The 15,472-nt window shown below is 49.2% G+C and overlaps 1 protein-coding gene across 1 annotated transcript in view; it reads right to left on the reverse strand.

Moving 5' to 3' along the window:
• Window positions 1-15,472, reverse strand: part of ROCK1 (Rho associated coiled-coil containing protein kinase 1) — a 1,374,854-nt gene that overhangs the window by 254,664 nt on the left and 1,104,718 nt on the right. The window lies entirely within an intron of this gene.

Consider the following 15,472-nt stretch of genomic DNA (forward strand, 5'->3'; position numbering starts at 1 on the left):
TAGGGCGGTGGGCCACCAGGAGTCATCCCATGTGGTTTTGTTGGGGCCGAAGATGATGATCTCGATTTTGTTTGAGTTGAGCTTTAGGTGGTTGGTGGTCATCCAGTTGGCGGTGTCGAGGATAGCGGTGTGTAGGTTGGTTTTGGCGGTGGTGGGGTTGCGGGAGAGGATGAGTTGGGTGTCATCTGCATTGGAGAGGATAGTGATTCCGTGTGCTCGGAGGATGTTGGCTAGGGGGATCATGTAGATGTTGAAGAGTGTGGGGCTGAGGGAGGACCCTTGAGGGACTCCGCAGGTGATCTTGGTAGTGCTGGAGTGGAAGGATGGAAGGCGGACTCTCTGGGTCCGGTCGGTGAGGAAGGAGGTGAGCCAGTCTAAGGCTTTGTGGCGAATTCCTATGTTGTGGAGGCGTGTGCGCGGAGTGTGTGGTGGCAGACAGTGTCAAAGGCTGCGGAGAGGTCTAGGAGGATGAGAGCGACGGTCTCGCCTTTGGTGACTTTGGTCCGATGTCGTCAGTGCATGCAATGAGGGCGGTTTCCCTGCAGTGGTTTTAGCGGAACCCGGATTTTGAGGGGTCAAGAGTGTTGTTTGCTTCGCGGAAGTGTGATAGGCGGCTGTTGACTAATTACGGCTTACAGGTATAGTCTCTGGGGCATAGGTAGCCCACCATTGGGGGTTCAAGATAACCCCAAACACCCAGCACCAGCAACCCTGGGCCTGTTAGGTACAGATGTCAAACAGGAGCCAACATAACATGGGCCTGTATGGAGACACTTCTGGAGTGAGGTAAGAGTCCATTGGAAGGAGTTTCTTTTCCTTCTTCTTGGACAGGTCTGCTGTCCCCGGGAGTTTCCTGGTCCTCTGTGATGCCAGCAGTCTCCTCGAGGCTTTTCACTGGTGGCTGGACCTGTAGAATGTGTTGCTATTCTTCTGCAGCGTCTTAGAAGCAGGAGAAGGCTGGTAGGGCTGGGGCGACTTAGTTATCTCATTTTCTTCTCAGTGGGGTTCTCAGCTCAGCAGTCCTTTTCTTGAGGTCATCAGGAATCTGGTGAGCTGGGTTCAGGGGGGCCCTTAAATTCTAAACTTAGGGACATGTTAGGGCCAGGGGGCAGTAGCCAATGGCTACTGTCCCAGAGGGTGGCTACACCCTCCTTGTGCCCACTCTCTTTGGGGAGGAGGGCACATTCCTATCCCTATTGGCCCTAATCCTCCAAAGCAAGATGGAGGATTTCTCAAGGAGGGGGGTCACTTCAGCTCTGGGCACCTTAGGGGTGGTCCTGGTTGAGGGGGTGACTCCTCCTTGGTTTCCCTAATTTTCGCTCCGGACTTGCCACCAAAAGTGGGTCTGTGTCCGGGGGGCAGGCATCTCCACTAGCTGGAGTGCCCGGGGGCACTGTAATCTGAGGCTTGACCCTTTGAGGCTCACCACCAGGTGATACAGTTCCTGCAGGGGGGGAGGTATGAAGCACCTCCACCCAGGACGGGCTTTGTTTCTGACCACAGAGTGCACAAAGGCACTCACCCCATGTGGTCAAACTTGTCAGAAAGTGGCAGGCTGGCACACACCGCTCAGTCTTACACTAGCAGCTGGGCTAACATACAGGGGGCATCTATAAGATGCCCTCTGTGTGCATTTTTCAATAAATCCCACACTGGCATCAGTGTGGGATTATTGTGCTGAGAAGTTTGATACCAAACTTCCCAGTATTAAGGGAAGCCATTATGGTCATAATGACAAACTCCCAGACCATATAATTAATATGGCTTCACTGCACTTACAATGTCTAAGAATGGACTTAGACACTGTAGGGGAATATTGCTCATGCAGCTATGCCCTCACCTGTGGTATAATGCACCCTGTGTTAGGGCTGTAAGGCCTGCTAGAGGGGTGACCTACCTATGTCAGTTAGTGGCTGTGGTAATGACACCCTGAGAGGAATGCCATGTCGACTTGGCCTTTTTACCCCAACCAGCACACACAAGCTGCCAGGCAGTGTGCACTGGCTGAGTGAGGGGTCCCCCAGGGAGGCATAATATATGCTGCAGCCCTTACAAACCTTCCCTGGCCACAGGGCCCTCGGTACTATGGGTACCTTTTACAAGGGACTTAACTTTGTGCCATCGCTGTGCCAATTGTGGGAACAAAGTTACCGTTTTTGGGAGAGGGGGTAACCATGCCAACAGAGGCATTTTCCTACAAAAACCCTCCACCAAATGAAAGAGGATGAGACTAACCTTTGCCAAAAGAGTCTTCATTGTCTAAGTGGAATAAACTGGAAAGGCCATCTGCATTGGTATGGGCAGTCCCAGGTCTGAGTCCACCTACAAAGTCCATTCCCTGTAGAGATATGGACCACCTCAAAAGTTTAGGGTTCTCGCCTTTAATTTGCATTAGCCATCTGAGAGGTCTGTGGTCAGTTTGAACAACAAAGTGAGTGCCAAACAAGTATGGCCTCAGCTTTTTCAGGGACCAAACCACAGCAAAGGCCTCCCTCTCAATGGGACGCTGCTCCCTGGAGAGTAACCTCCTGCTAATAAAAGCAACAGGCTGGTCAAGGCCATCATCATTTGTTTGGGATAGGACTGCTCCTATCCCATGTACAGAGGCATCTGGCGCACAATTAATTGCTTAGAATTATCTGAATCTTTTAGAACTGGTGCTGAGCACATTGCTTCTTTTAGGGTGTCAAAGGCCTTTTGACAGTCAAGGGTCCAGTTTACCTTCTTTGGCATCTTCTTGGAGGTCAATTCAGTGAGGGGAGTCACAATGGACTCATATCCCTACACAAACCTCCTGTAGTACTCAGTCAAGCCAAGGAATGCCGTAACTTGAGTCTGGGTTTTTGGAGCTTCCCAGTCTAGAATTGTCTGGATCTTGGTTTGTAAAGGTTACACGTGGCCTCCACCTACAAGGTGGCCCAAGCATACAACTGTGCTCTGCCCTATCTGGCATTTAGATGCTGCTTTGTTAGAGAGGCCTGCTGCTTCCAGGACCTGCAAAATCTTCCCCAGGTGGACCAGGTGATCCTGACAGCTGGAACTAAAGACAGCAATATCATCTAGCTATGCTGCACTAAAGGACTCCAAGCCAGCAAAGATTTGATTCACCAACCTTATGAAGGTGGCAGGGGCATTCTTTAAGCCAAAGGGCATAACAGTGAACTGATAATGCCCATCAGGTGTTGAGAATGCTGTTTTTTTCTTTGGCTCCAGGTGCCATCCTAATTTGCAAGTACCCTGCAGTTAAGTCAAAGGTACTTAAGAATTTGACTGCACTTAACTTGTCAATCAATTCACCTGCTCTGGGTATGGGGTGTTGTCAGGAATAAAATCATGTGCGGTCCAGGTCCCGCCCGAAACTCCGCTGCGCGGCTCTGCAGCGCTTTCTGCGCACCACTTGTCATCCCCTCTTGCTCCAAAGGTGGCCATCAGCGTTGTGTGCCCTGTGGCAAAGCTCATAGAGCTGCAGGTTCAGGACATTGGTGGACAAGATGCACTTATCAGTGCTATTCCATGAAGGGACTACAATTCCCATGTTTTTAGAGGCAGCAGCCATCTTGGGGTGTGGCAGGCCTATAAAGCCCAGCCACACCCAAGCACATTGCTCACTATTTTGAAGACTTTGATGCAGTCAGACCTCGTGGGGGTTTCTCTGAAGAAGAGCAGAGTTCCTGAATGGCAGAGTGGCATCCAACCGAAGTATCCTTGCTTCCATGGTGCTTTTAAAAACGAGTAGGTCGTACTCGTAGCGGTAAGGCCTTGATGAATCCAGTTTTGGAGGAAGGTGTTATTTTCAAAGGTAAAGCACCCCTTAGCACAACAAGCAAAGCGTTTTCAGTTTCCAGAATACAGCGGCCTTTGCGCAACGATCAGAGGCGTTTCAGAGCACAGGTGTAAAGCGCTCTTTGCACAGAAATTCAAGCTTTTCAGTTCACAGATGTAAAGCGCTCTAGGCACAGCAATTCAAGCGCTTCAGTTCACAGATGTAAAGCGCTCTTGGCACAGCAATTCAAGCGCTTCAGTTCACAGAGGCAAATCGCTCTTGGCACGGCAATTCAAGCGCTTCAGTCCACACGTTTAAAGAGATCTTAGCACGACAATCAAAGCACTTTAATTCACAGGAGTAAAAGGTTCTTGGCACAACAATCAAAGTGATTCAGGCCACTTGAGTAAAAGCGCCCCCTTAGCATAATGAGCGTAGCGCTTTAAGGCAAGACACGTAAAATCGCTTCCTGGTATTATTAAGTAAAGAGCTTCAAGTTTAATGAGTAAAAACTTTTTGCCCTTTAGTGCTGTGAATGTCAAAGTATTTCTGGAGATAAGCAAATCATAGTTTTCATTGATCTTTGAAAAGCTTAAGATGTGAAAGCAAATTTAATTCTTTGAGATTTTCTAAGTCATGATCAAAGGTTTATGTTGTGAATGCATTGATGTTACAGGATTGATATTCTGAGTATAATCATAGTCCAAAGCTCTTGCCATCTCTTGATTCTGAGGTCATAGTTTACTCTTGTTCCATGTTTCAAAGAAGGGGCTTTGCCCTCATTTTCAAAGGGGTCTCCATCTGATATCTCTGAGACGCATTTAGTCAAGAGTCTATTGATGAGTTACATTTCTATGAATGAGTAAATGCATATTTTTTCTAACCTTCACTTTTCAGATCTCTCTCCCTGCTGTTCCCTACCTTAATTTCCTCCCCCCCCCCCACTGGCTTCATCATAACTCTGTGTTATAATAGCTTTCTGAGTTGGTGACGCCGGAAGGTGGGCCTTTTGTTCAGCGACGTGCAGATCCCGAGGAAAGGACACTGACAGGTGTGCACCTGTCTTGATGACAGAATTGAGTCCTCTGTAGTGCACACAGAACCCCATTTCTCTTCTCTCTTGCCATCTTTAGTATGAGGTTTGGGAACCAAGACCACTGGGCTAGACCAGGGACTTCCCCCTAACTCCATCATCTTGTGGACTTCCACTTTGATGCTCTCTGACTTGGTCAGACTGTCTGTATATTTTGTTTTTGACAGGCAAGTTGTCTCCGTTGTCCGCATCATGGGTATACAGGTGTGCCTGACCAGGGGTCAAAGAGAAGAGCTCAGCATAGTGCTGTAGGACTTGCCTGCAGTCAGCTTGCTGTTGGGCAGAGAGGGTGTCTCAGTAGACAACTCCATCTACTGATCCATCTTTAGGGTCAGTTGGGAGGAAGTCGGGGAGAGGTTCACTCTCTGCTTTCTGAGCCTCATCAGTAACCATCAGTATGGTTATGTCTGCCATATCATTACAGAGTTTCAGGCGGTTAACATGGATCCCCCTCTTGGGGGTCCATCTAGTGACCATGTCCACTAGGTAAGAGGCCTGACTCTTTCTCATAAACTGGGTAAGAGCCACTCCATCTGTCCTGAAGTGACCAAGGAGCCACATGCTCCAGAACCCAGACTTTCCACCCTGGCTGGAATTCAACCATTGCAGCCTCATACCACAACTTCTGGAGTTGTTGGATGGCCTCAAGGTTTTTTTATGCCTTTTCCATATACTCAGCCATTCTAGAGCGAAGGGCAAGCACATAGTCACCACATTTTGTTTAGGCTCATGGAGAGGTCTCTCTCAGCCTTCTTTAACAAGTGCTAGTGGTCCACTTACAGGATGGCCAAACAGAAGTTCAAAGAGGAAAACCCTACTCCCTTCTGAGGCACCTCTCTGTACGTGAAAAGCAAGCATGGCAGGAGGACATCCCATCTCCTTTTGAGTTTTTCAGGGAGCCCCATGGTCATGCCCTTGTTGAATCTCTCAAGAAGACCATTGGCTTGTGGATGATATGGTGTGGTGAACTTGTAAGTCACCCCACACTCATTCCACATGTGTTTCAGGTAAGCGGACATGAAGTTGGTACCTCTGTCAAAAACCAACTCTGGTAAAAATACCAATGAGGGCTTTGGCTACTGCAGGGGCAGCAATTGACCTAAGGGGAATTGCTTCAAGGTATCTGGTAGCATGATCCACTACTACAAGTATGTATTGGTTCCCTGAGGCTGTGGGAGGTTCAAGTGGACCAACAATGTCCACACCAACCCTTTCAAAGGGGAGCCCCACCCACAGGAAGTGGAATGAGGGGGGCCTTTGGATGGGCACCCGTCTTACCACTACCTTGACAGGTGACACAGGAGCTGCAAAACTCCCTTACTTTCTGGGACATGTTGGAGCCAACAGAAATGGTTCACTAATCTGTCCCATGTCTTGGTTTGTCCCAGATGCCCAGCTGAGGGGATGCCATGGGTCAATGTGAGGATAAACTCCCTAAACTCTTGAGGCACTACCACTCTCCTAGTAGCACCAGGTTTGGGATCTCTTGCCTATGTGTAAAGGAGTCCATCCTCCCCAATAGACCCTGTGGGAGCCACTGACATCTCCTACAGGGGAGATTCCTGTTCAGCAGCTTCCTGTCTCAGGCCTTCAAGAGAGGGACAAGTCTTTTGTCCCTGGCACAGCTGTTCCACTGTGGGTCAACCCCTGGGCCTAAGAGCTCCACCTGGTAAGCTTCCATCTCTATGGACTCATTTACCTCAGGGGATAGCACATCTTCCTGGAAAGAGAGGTTCTCTTTCTTTTGCTGTACAGACAGAAGCTGGTCCCCCAGTCCTCTTACCTTTTCTTTTGGAAAATTGGGCCACTATTCAAGGCTCCAACACCTTTTTCATCCTGTGCTCTTGTTTTCACAAACACCAGTTCAGTGATACCCAGCATGGCTGCATGGGTTTGCAGAAGAGACTACCACCTGTTTCAGGCCAGTAACCCCTCCCCATTTTAAAGTCGCCACATGATGTTCTTTAGTTACAAAATCAGCACTGGTACCTGGATATGTTTGTCCAGCAAAATACTGTCCTGGGGAAACCAGTTTCTTTGTCACCCTGGTGACACTGGCACCTGTATGCCTCAGAGCTTCTACTTTTTTCCCAGTTATCAAGAGCGGTGCCCCATATTTTTGTGCATGTCAGGCAGCCAGGTAGCTAGTGTGGATATATCCACCCCACCCTCAGAGACTAGAGCACCTTCAGTGAGAACCCTGATTTGTTCTGGGCACACTGTTGATCCCACCTGGGGACTGGCTATTCCAGTACTAACTGGAGTAGTGCTAGTGAGACTTTTTTTGGGACAGGCATTGTCTCCAGTTTGGTGCCCATGCTGTTTACAGTTGTGACACCAGGCCTTCTTGGGATCAAAGTTCTTACCCTTGTATCCGTTTGTGGACAGTGAAGAGGCTCGGGCCTACCCTCCTGAGCAGACGTTTGGGGCCCTTGAGAAGACTCTTTAGTTTTGTCCTTGGATGTCTCACCACCCTTCCCCTGGGGAGGCTTTGTGACCCCTTTCTTTTGGTCACCCCATGTGAAAGTCTTGGTCACTCTTGCCTTGACCCAATGGTCTGCCTTCTTTCCCAATTCTTGGGCAGAAAGTGGACCTAGGTCCACCAGGTGATGATGCAACTTGTCACTAAAGCAGTTACTTAACAGGTGTTCCTTCATGAACAAATTATAAAGCACATCATAGTCATGCACTCCACTGCCAGTTATCCAACCATCTAGTGTTATGACTGAGTAGTCAACATAATCAACCCAGGACTGGCTTGAGGTTTTGTGAGCCCCCCTGAACCTAATTCTGTACTCCTCAGTTGAGAATCCAAAGCCCACAATCAGGGTAGCCTTCATGACGTCATAGGATTCTGCATCTTTACACCAGAGAGTGTGAGGAGTCTATCCTACACTTACCAGTGAACAGTTCCCAAAGGAGAGCTCCCCAGTGAGATATGTTTAACTTTCTGGTTGCACAAGTCCTCTCAAAAGCTGTGAACCATTTGGTGATATCACCACCTTCTTCATATTTTGAAACAATCCCTTTGGGGTTTTGTAGGATATCAGTATTCTCTCTGACCATATTTATGTTGCTGCCACCATGTACGGGTGCAAGATCTATTTCTGCTCTCTCCCTTTCTATAGCTAGGAGTTTTGGCTCCAAAGCTAACCTCTTAGCCATCCTTGCTAAAAGGATGTCCTCTATATTGAGGCTGCCCTCAATGTTCCAGAGGAACTGGACTCCCCTGTGGAAGATCCAGATCCAGTGAGTACTGTCCTTGGAGACGGGGGGTCTGGGGACCCTGGTCTCCCTAGTTAGGTGAGGCAGGGGGAGATCATCTACCTCATCTCGAACATCTTCCCCTTTTGAGCGGAGTACTTCCTCCTCAGTAGGGTGGTCCCTGGTATACTCTGCCAAGAACTCCTGGAGCTTGACCTTGGTAGTGTTGGAACCAGTTCTAATTTTTCTTAGCTTACAGAGGGTCCTTAACTCTGCCATACCTAGATGGGGGTGAGGAGTGAGGTTGAGTTCCATCACTATTTCCTCTGAACTACTCATTATGCTACTAAAGTCGGTATTACTTTTTAGAAACTAAAAACTACTTCTAGTAACTAAATCCAAACTTTTACAAAACTTTTAAACTTAAAAAGAGATGCTAAAGGGGAAGCGGGCAAGTAGGCACCAAACATGTTCCCTCAGCAGCATGGGGCGGCTGGGTGCAAACAGGGTGTCGGGTTCCAATGGAACTCAATGGGTGGACCCCGGAGTCACTAAGGCACTGCAGGCAAGGCACGGGGGGCTTCTCGGGCAAGCCACTGACTGGAAAGGGAGGAGGACTGCCTGCTGGTCACTGCTGCACCGGTGGTCGGTTTCTCTCGAGTCTGGGGGCTGCGGGTGCGGTGCTTCTCCATGTGTCAGAAATCTTTGTTCTGGGCAGTCACGGTCAGGGGGGTCCTCGGGATTCCCTCTGCAGGTGTCGTTGTGGAGGGGTGGAGAGGTCAGCCCAGGGTGGACACTTGGTCGGAATCACATGGAGTCCTCTCTGGATAATTGGGCCACCTGGACACGGGCCATGGGCGTCGGGTGCAGAGTGGTTTTGGACTTGCGCTTCTGGAGTGAGGTTAGAGTCCCTTGGAAGAAGTTTCCTTTTCTTCTTGTTGGAAAGGTACGCTGTCCACAGGAGTTTCTTGGTCCTCAGTGATGCCAGCAGTCCCCTGGAGGCTTTTTATGGGTCGTTGGTCCTGTAGAATGTGTCACTTTTCTTCTGCAGGGTCTTTGAAGCAGGAGACGGGCCGGTAGGGTTAGGGCCGAGTCAGTTGTTGTCTCCTTTTTTTCTCTGCAGGGTTTTCAGCTCAGCAGTCCTCCTTTTCTTAAGGTTGTCAGGAATCTGGTGAGCTGGGTTCAGGGAGCCCTTAAATTCTAAATTTAGGGGCGTGTTAGGGTCAGGGGGCAGTATCCAATGACTACTGTCCCTGAGGGTGGCTACACCCCCCTTGTGCCCACTCCCTTTGGGGACGGGCACATTCCTATCCCTATTGGTCCAAATCCTCCAAAGCAAGATGGAGGATTTCTTAAGGAGGGGGTCAATTCAGCTCTGGGCACCTTAGGGGTAGTTGTGGCTAAGGGGGTGACTCCTCCTTGTTTTTCATACTTTTCCCTCTGGACTTGCCACCAAAAATATGGCTGTGTCCGGGGCCGGGCGGCTCCACTAGCTGGAGTGCCCTGGGGGCACTGTAATCCGAGGCTTGACCCTTTGAGGCTCACCACCAGGTGTTACAGTTCCTGCAGGGGGAGGTGTGAAGCACCTCCACCCAGGACAGGCTTTGTTTCTGACTACTGAGTGCACAAAGGCACTCACCCCATGTTGTCAGACACTCATCTGAAAGTGGCAGGCTGGCACAGACCGGTCAGTCTTACACTTACAGTTGGGCTCACATATAGTGGGCATCTCTAAGATGCCCTCTGTGTGCATTTTCCAATACATCTCACACTGGCATCAGTGTGGGTTTATTGTGCTGAGAAGTTTGATACCTAACTTCACAGTATTCAGTGAAGCCATTATGGTGCTGTGGAGTTCGTAATGCCAAATTCCCAGACCATATACTTAATATGGCTATACTGCACTTACAATGTGTAAGAATAGACTTAGACACTGTAGGGGCATATTGCTCATGCAGCTATGCCCTCACCTGTGGTATAGTGCACGCTGCCTTAGGGCTGCAAGGCCTGCTAGAGGGGTGACTTACCTATGCCACAGGTAGTGGTTTGTGGGCATGGAACCCTAAGAGGAGTGCCATGATGACTTAGCCTTTTTCTCCCCACCAGCACACACAAGCTGCCAGGCAGTGTGCATGTGCTGAGTGAGGGGTTCCCCAGGGTGGCATAATATATGCTGCAGCCCTTACAAATCTTCCCTGGCCACAGGGCCCTTGGTACCATGGGTACCTTTTACAAGGGACTTAACTGTGTGCCAGGGCTGGGCCAGTTGTCGGAACACAGGTACAGTTTTAGGGAAACAACACTGGTGCTGGGGCCTGGTTAGTAGAGTCCCAGCACACTTTCAATCAAAGTTGGCATCAACACTCGGCAAAAAGTTTGTGTGTGTGTGTATGGGGGGGGGGGGGGGGGGGGGGGTGGGGGAGGTAACCATGCCAACAGTGGCATTTTCCTACAACGCCCATCCGGCTTCATGTCGAAGTAGAGTATGATGATGGGGATGGTGCCGCTGTGGGGCATCAATGGCACCATCGTTACTGGAGCAGGCACCGGGAAGGTTGAGGTGGCTCGACCAGCGGTGCTTCAGGTCCATAAACAGATTCAAGAGGCCCGACTGGCACCGAAGGAAAAGCTACCAACAGACGACCAGTAGGGGGCCCATCCCAAGATGTGGGGCCCCAAAGGCATGCCAGCAGGGACAAGCCACCCATATAGGAGGTGCATAGCATCATAATATCATTCTAACTGTGCGGGGGTCACTTCAGTTCCCCGAAACTCAGGAAGGTGCAGAGACTGCCCAGGGACAGGCTCCACCAAAGGGCTAGGCCTCGAATTCTGACGTTCCCTCACCTCACCAGATTACTTTGATGGATGTGGTGAAGCCAAAGATATCTTTCACTTCCTGCTCTTCTAGTGGCAGTGGGACTTACATAATTTCCTTGACGTCGACAATAAGCACCTGAAGTGGCTCTGTGAATGAACTCTAGACCTTCCTCTCGACCGAGAGCTGGAGCTTGCCTTGGGGTGCATGGCATGGCAGTCGACACATCTTGGCATTGTGGTTGCACTCCAAGCACCAGAGGCACACCAAATGGGGGTATGTCATCAACATCTGTTGAGAGGTGCCACACATTCCTGAGGCACCAGGAGACTATGTCTCAAAAAAATCTTGACAAAGCCGAAAAAGGGTCAATCTAAAAGACTAGAGGTAGCTCTTCACCGGATCTGCGTGGAATGGCATGGAAAGCAAAGTACTGATAGCACCAGACAGGGATGAAGTCTATTAGGCATGGAGCACTTTACTTACGGACAACGCCACATGAAGATGAACAATGCCATCGACTGGCACGCAGGAGTACTTGCTCATGAAAACGTTTCAGATCTCGTCTTGAGGCTGAGCAAAATTCTGAGGTATCTCTATCAGCTATAGGAGGCAAAAGTTCAGCACAGATTTGTTTGCTTTCTTTGTCCAACCCTGCTCCCTTCCTCTCTGTCATCCTTACATTCAAACATTCTTTTGTACTTTACGTGAGAAATATCACTTGTGTCTCGTCAGCCAACACTAACTGTTGGTTCTTAATACCCGTTTCCTTCCTAGAATCCCATTTTCATTAAATACGACTCACATTCATGACTCTAGTACCAAACACTTCCAAACTAATGTTCAGCCAGAGCTAGGACTAATACTCTTTCACAACCTTTGCCTCAACTCAGAGACCACAGTCAATCACTATGTCAACAACCGGATGAACATCCGCAGCTAACATTCAAATGGCCAACTAGGTCTCTAGGTTATACTACCTTCTGAGCAACTCCATCCCCTCCTAGAGTGTATTATTCCAAAATCATATGGACTAACAGATGTGAAAACCAGATGCCTAAAGGCACCCCTGCATCCGTTGCCCCTGGGCACAGGAAAAGAGGACCAAAGGTGCACTTACATTGCAGAGCACCCCAAGTCTACTATCTACCTGCTTGTTGTCCCGCATTGGCTTCCTGACAGAGCCAGCAACCTGTCTCCACAAGGACCAAACTCCCATAGGAAATCATAGGGCATCTGACGCCTTACTGCACCTCTACACCCGGCTGCCCCAGTGCCGCCCTGTGTGCCCTGTTGGTGTGGTTCGGGTTAGTACCCAGTACTTACCTTAACTTCCTGAGATTGGCTTTGTAAGTCGTCATTAACCCTGTGTTTGCTGAACATTGTTTTCCTCCATGGGAGAGAACTCTGAAAACTGCATTGTGTATTTCTGTGAAAGGGAAGTCAGGTGCAAGATTATGATGCACTTTATAATTTGATCATGAAGGAACACCTATTAAGTAACTTCTGAGCAGTTGCATCAATACCTATAGACCTGGGGCCAGTCTCTCCCCAAGAGCTGGGGAAGAAGGCTGATCATTGGGTTAGATCTAAGATGTTCAAGACAAGGAGGGGGTGACCACAAGAAAGAGCCGGGGAAGTCCCCCGTTCCACAAGAAAAAGATGTACAACCCTAAAAATTAAGAAAAGCAGTTCTCTCTAAGCCCCCAAAAATCTGTTCAGGAGGGTTTGTCTCAAGACAACTCACAAAACAAAAAAAGTGGGCACCAGGGTAAAAATGGGGGTGCCACACAGACTTGGTGCTCCGACTGTAAGCAGACGGGGCACCTACCCAAGGACACTGCCTGTCCTAAAAATAAACCCACTAGTAAACCCCTTGGGGTTGCCAGTGTAGCCACAGGGGATGATTCCTCAGATGAGGAGGTCTTCTTAGCTTTTAACTGAAAAGTGGGGCTAACAGGTGAGTTAGAGATTCCAGAGGGCACTTTCACCATCTACTGGCAAATGGAATCCCAGGTACTGCCCTGAGAGTTACCTCTGCCAGTCACACTGTTGTGCACGACAGGCTGGTGCTCTCAAACCAGTATATCCCAGGTGAAACTGGTAAGGGTTATCCCAGGAGAAGGTCACCTTTAGGCCTGTGGCTTTAGTGCCCCTGGAAATAGCTGGTCCCCTTAGCTGGAGAAAGGTGGTAGTCAGTAAAGACCTCCCCCTTGATTGTCTCCTTGGAAATGACCTCCTAGAAGTTGGTCAGAGTCCAAAAGAGGAGCTGGCCTACAGCCAGTCCTCTTCCAAGGATTCTGGAGGTTCTGCCCCTGCAATGAGTACAGGTAGGCCCCAGAAGAAAAAGAAAGGAAAGAAGTGTGGGCAACTTTTAGCCAAAGTTCCAGTAAGCCAAAGAGATTCTGCTCAAGTAGAGCAGAACTCCAAAGCTGGCACTGATGAAGCCCAGCCTGAACCACAAGAAGTCCTGACCAGTCAGAGAACTGTTAAGCTTGAGTTAGTGGCTCCTCAGCTAACAGAAAAGAGAGTGGAAGAAACAAAGGTGTTTTCTATAGGCTATAGTAACCCCCCTACCCTAAAACAGCAGACCAGCACTTGGAACCCAAAGAAGCCTGTAACTTAGCTCCTTCATCTGTCACTGAAGAGCTAAAGGTGTGGTTCTGGGCAGTGACATCTATCAGTGGCGTCTGCTGGGTTTTAGTGTGTATGGCTTCACTGTCCTTGGCATGGTGGTCCAACCCCATGTCAAATAGCAAGCTAGGCCCCCTGACCCTGTTGATAATGGTGTGGTTACTCCATTTGTGGGTGACCTCTCCGGGTAAGTTGGGGGTTAAGATAGGGTTAGCAGAGGTGGACACCTCATCTCAAAGAACAGGAACCAGCAGACAAAGAGCATTCTAAATGGGGTCCTAACACTGTTGAGGTATTTCAGCTTCCAAAATAAATGACCTAGGCAGTAGGATATGAGGCAGAGTAGGCCCTGCAACCATACAGCCTGCTCCTCTACTCTTACTCGCATGACAGACTAAGAAGACTCTCCCAGGTCTGGCTGAGTCTCCTGGCCTGTTGGCTGGAGGGGAGGGCTTGTGTAGGGAGTTGGGTTATGGTTGCTTGCAGTACACCCAACCCAGCTGGCCCACACACTTTTTGCTTGGTCAGGTCGAGTGTAAGCGTTCAACCTCTTGTATACTTTTAAGTATACTTATTCTGTGGGCTTCCAGCTATTTCATTTGTTAGTTTCAGTGTCATTTAAAAATCCTTGCTTGCTAGTGGTCAGTCTTGCTTATTTGTCCCTCCTTCTGTGTGGGAGCAGGGACCAGCTACTGGATAATTACTCTTTGTTCTGTTTATCTGGTCTGTAGGGGATTTTCTTTTTTTTTTTTTTTTTTTAACTTTGTTTCCTGCTCCTGTCCAGGGAAGCTTAAATTTTCATCTGTTGAGCATTCTTGCTTCAAGCTTAGCAGTAAGCAAGGCTATAAATCAGGCTTTTATCTTGGTCCCATTTGGTGTTTGTGTACTATCTGCACCCTCTCTCAGCTGCCTGGCTACTACCTTTTCTAGGCTAGGATTTTCTTTACCAAGTGTGCCTGCCTGAGGTCCACAGGGCAGAGGATCGCTTGTAATTGCATATAGCCTAGGCACCCAGCTGTACCAGGGCTCCGCAATACTTAGAGACGGTGCCCACTTCTCTATATTTGGATCCTACTCGCAGCTCCATCAGCGCACCTCAGTTCAGGCACTTCAAGCCTTCAGCTGTGGCAGTGCCAGAACTCCACACATGCTGTTTGCCAGAGCACCTCAGTTCTTAAAAGACAGTACACTCTGCTGTTCCAGTACTGGGACCTCGGGCTCACCTCCATCAGTGAACCTCAGTTCTACTCTGTCAAGGCCACGTCCTTTCCTATACTGGGAACCCCCTCACATACTGTTCCACTACAGCAGCTCAATTCTAATATTCAGTCCTACTGCTAAGCCAATACTGGACCCAAGAGAGCAAAACACAGCTCAGCCAATGCACCTCAAGTCTAACATCCAATGCCACTGTTGATGGGAACCACCCCAGCTCCTCCAAAATCCATCAATTCTAACATTCAGTGCACATTTATTCTCAATACTAAGGCTCACACACACACACACACGCCCCTCACTTCTGTGGTTCAGAGGCAAAGCCACTCCCCCATCCTGGGCGCCACACGCAGCTTCAACAGGGTACCTCCAGGCAACACTGGCATGCCAATACTAGGTTCCACACACAGCTCCATTAACATACCTCATCTCCGACCTTGTGTGCCCGTTAAGTACTGCAGCCCACATACAACTCTGTCAGTGCACCTCAACCCTAACTTGCAGTGCCCCATTATTCCAATACCAGGAATTACACAGCGCTCCGTTTCTCATTCCTCCCTCGGTGCCTTTCAGTTATTCCATCACTGCGTCGGGACACAGGACTGTCTATACCCCCAATCCAGACCTGAAGCGCCCCAATATTGCTGTACTGGGGTTCACATACAACTCTGATGCACCGCCTGCTGTTCTGCAGTGCCCAATGCTGTTCCACACTCTGACTTCTGTTTGAGGACATGGGGGAGCC

Source organism: Pleurodeles waltl, chromosome 2_2, assembly GCF_031143425.1.
Source record: "Pleurodeles waltl isolate 20211129_DDA chromosome 2_2, aPleWal1.hap1.20221129, whole genome shotgun sequence".
Taxonomy (NCBI): Eukaryota; Metazoa; Chordata; class Amphibia; order Caudata; family Salamandridae; genus Pleurodeles; species Pleurodeles waltl.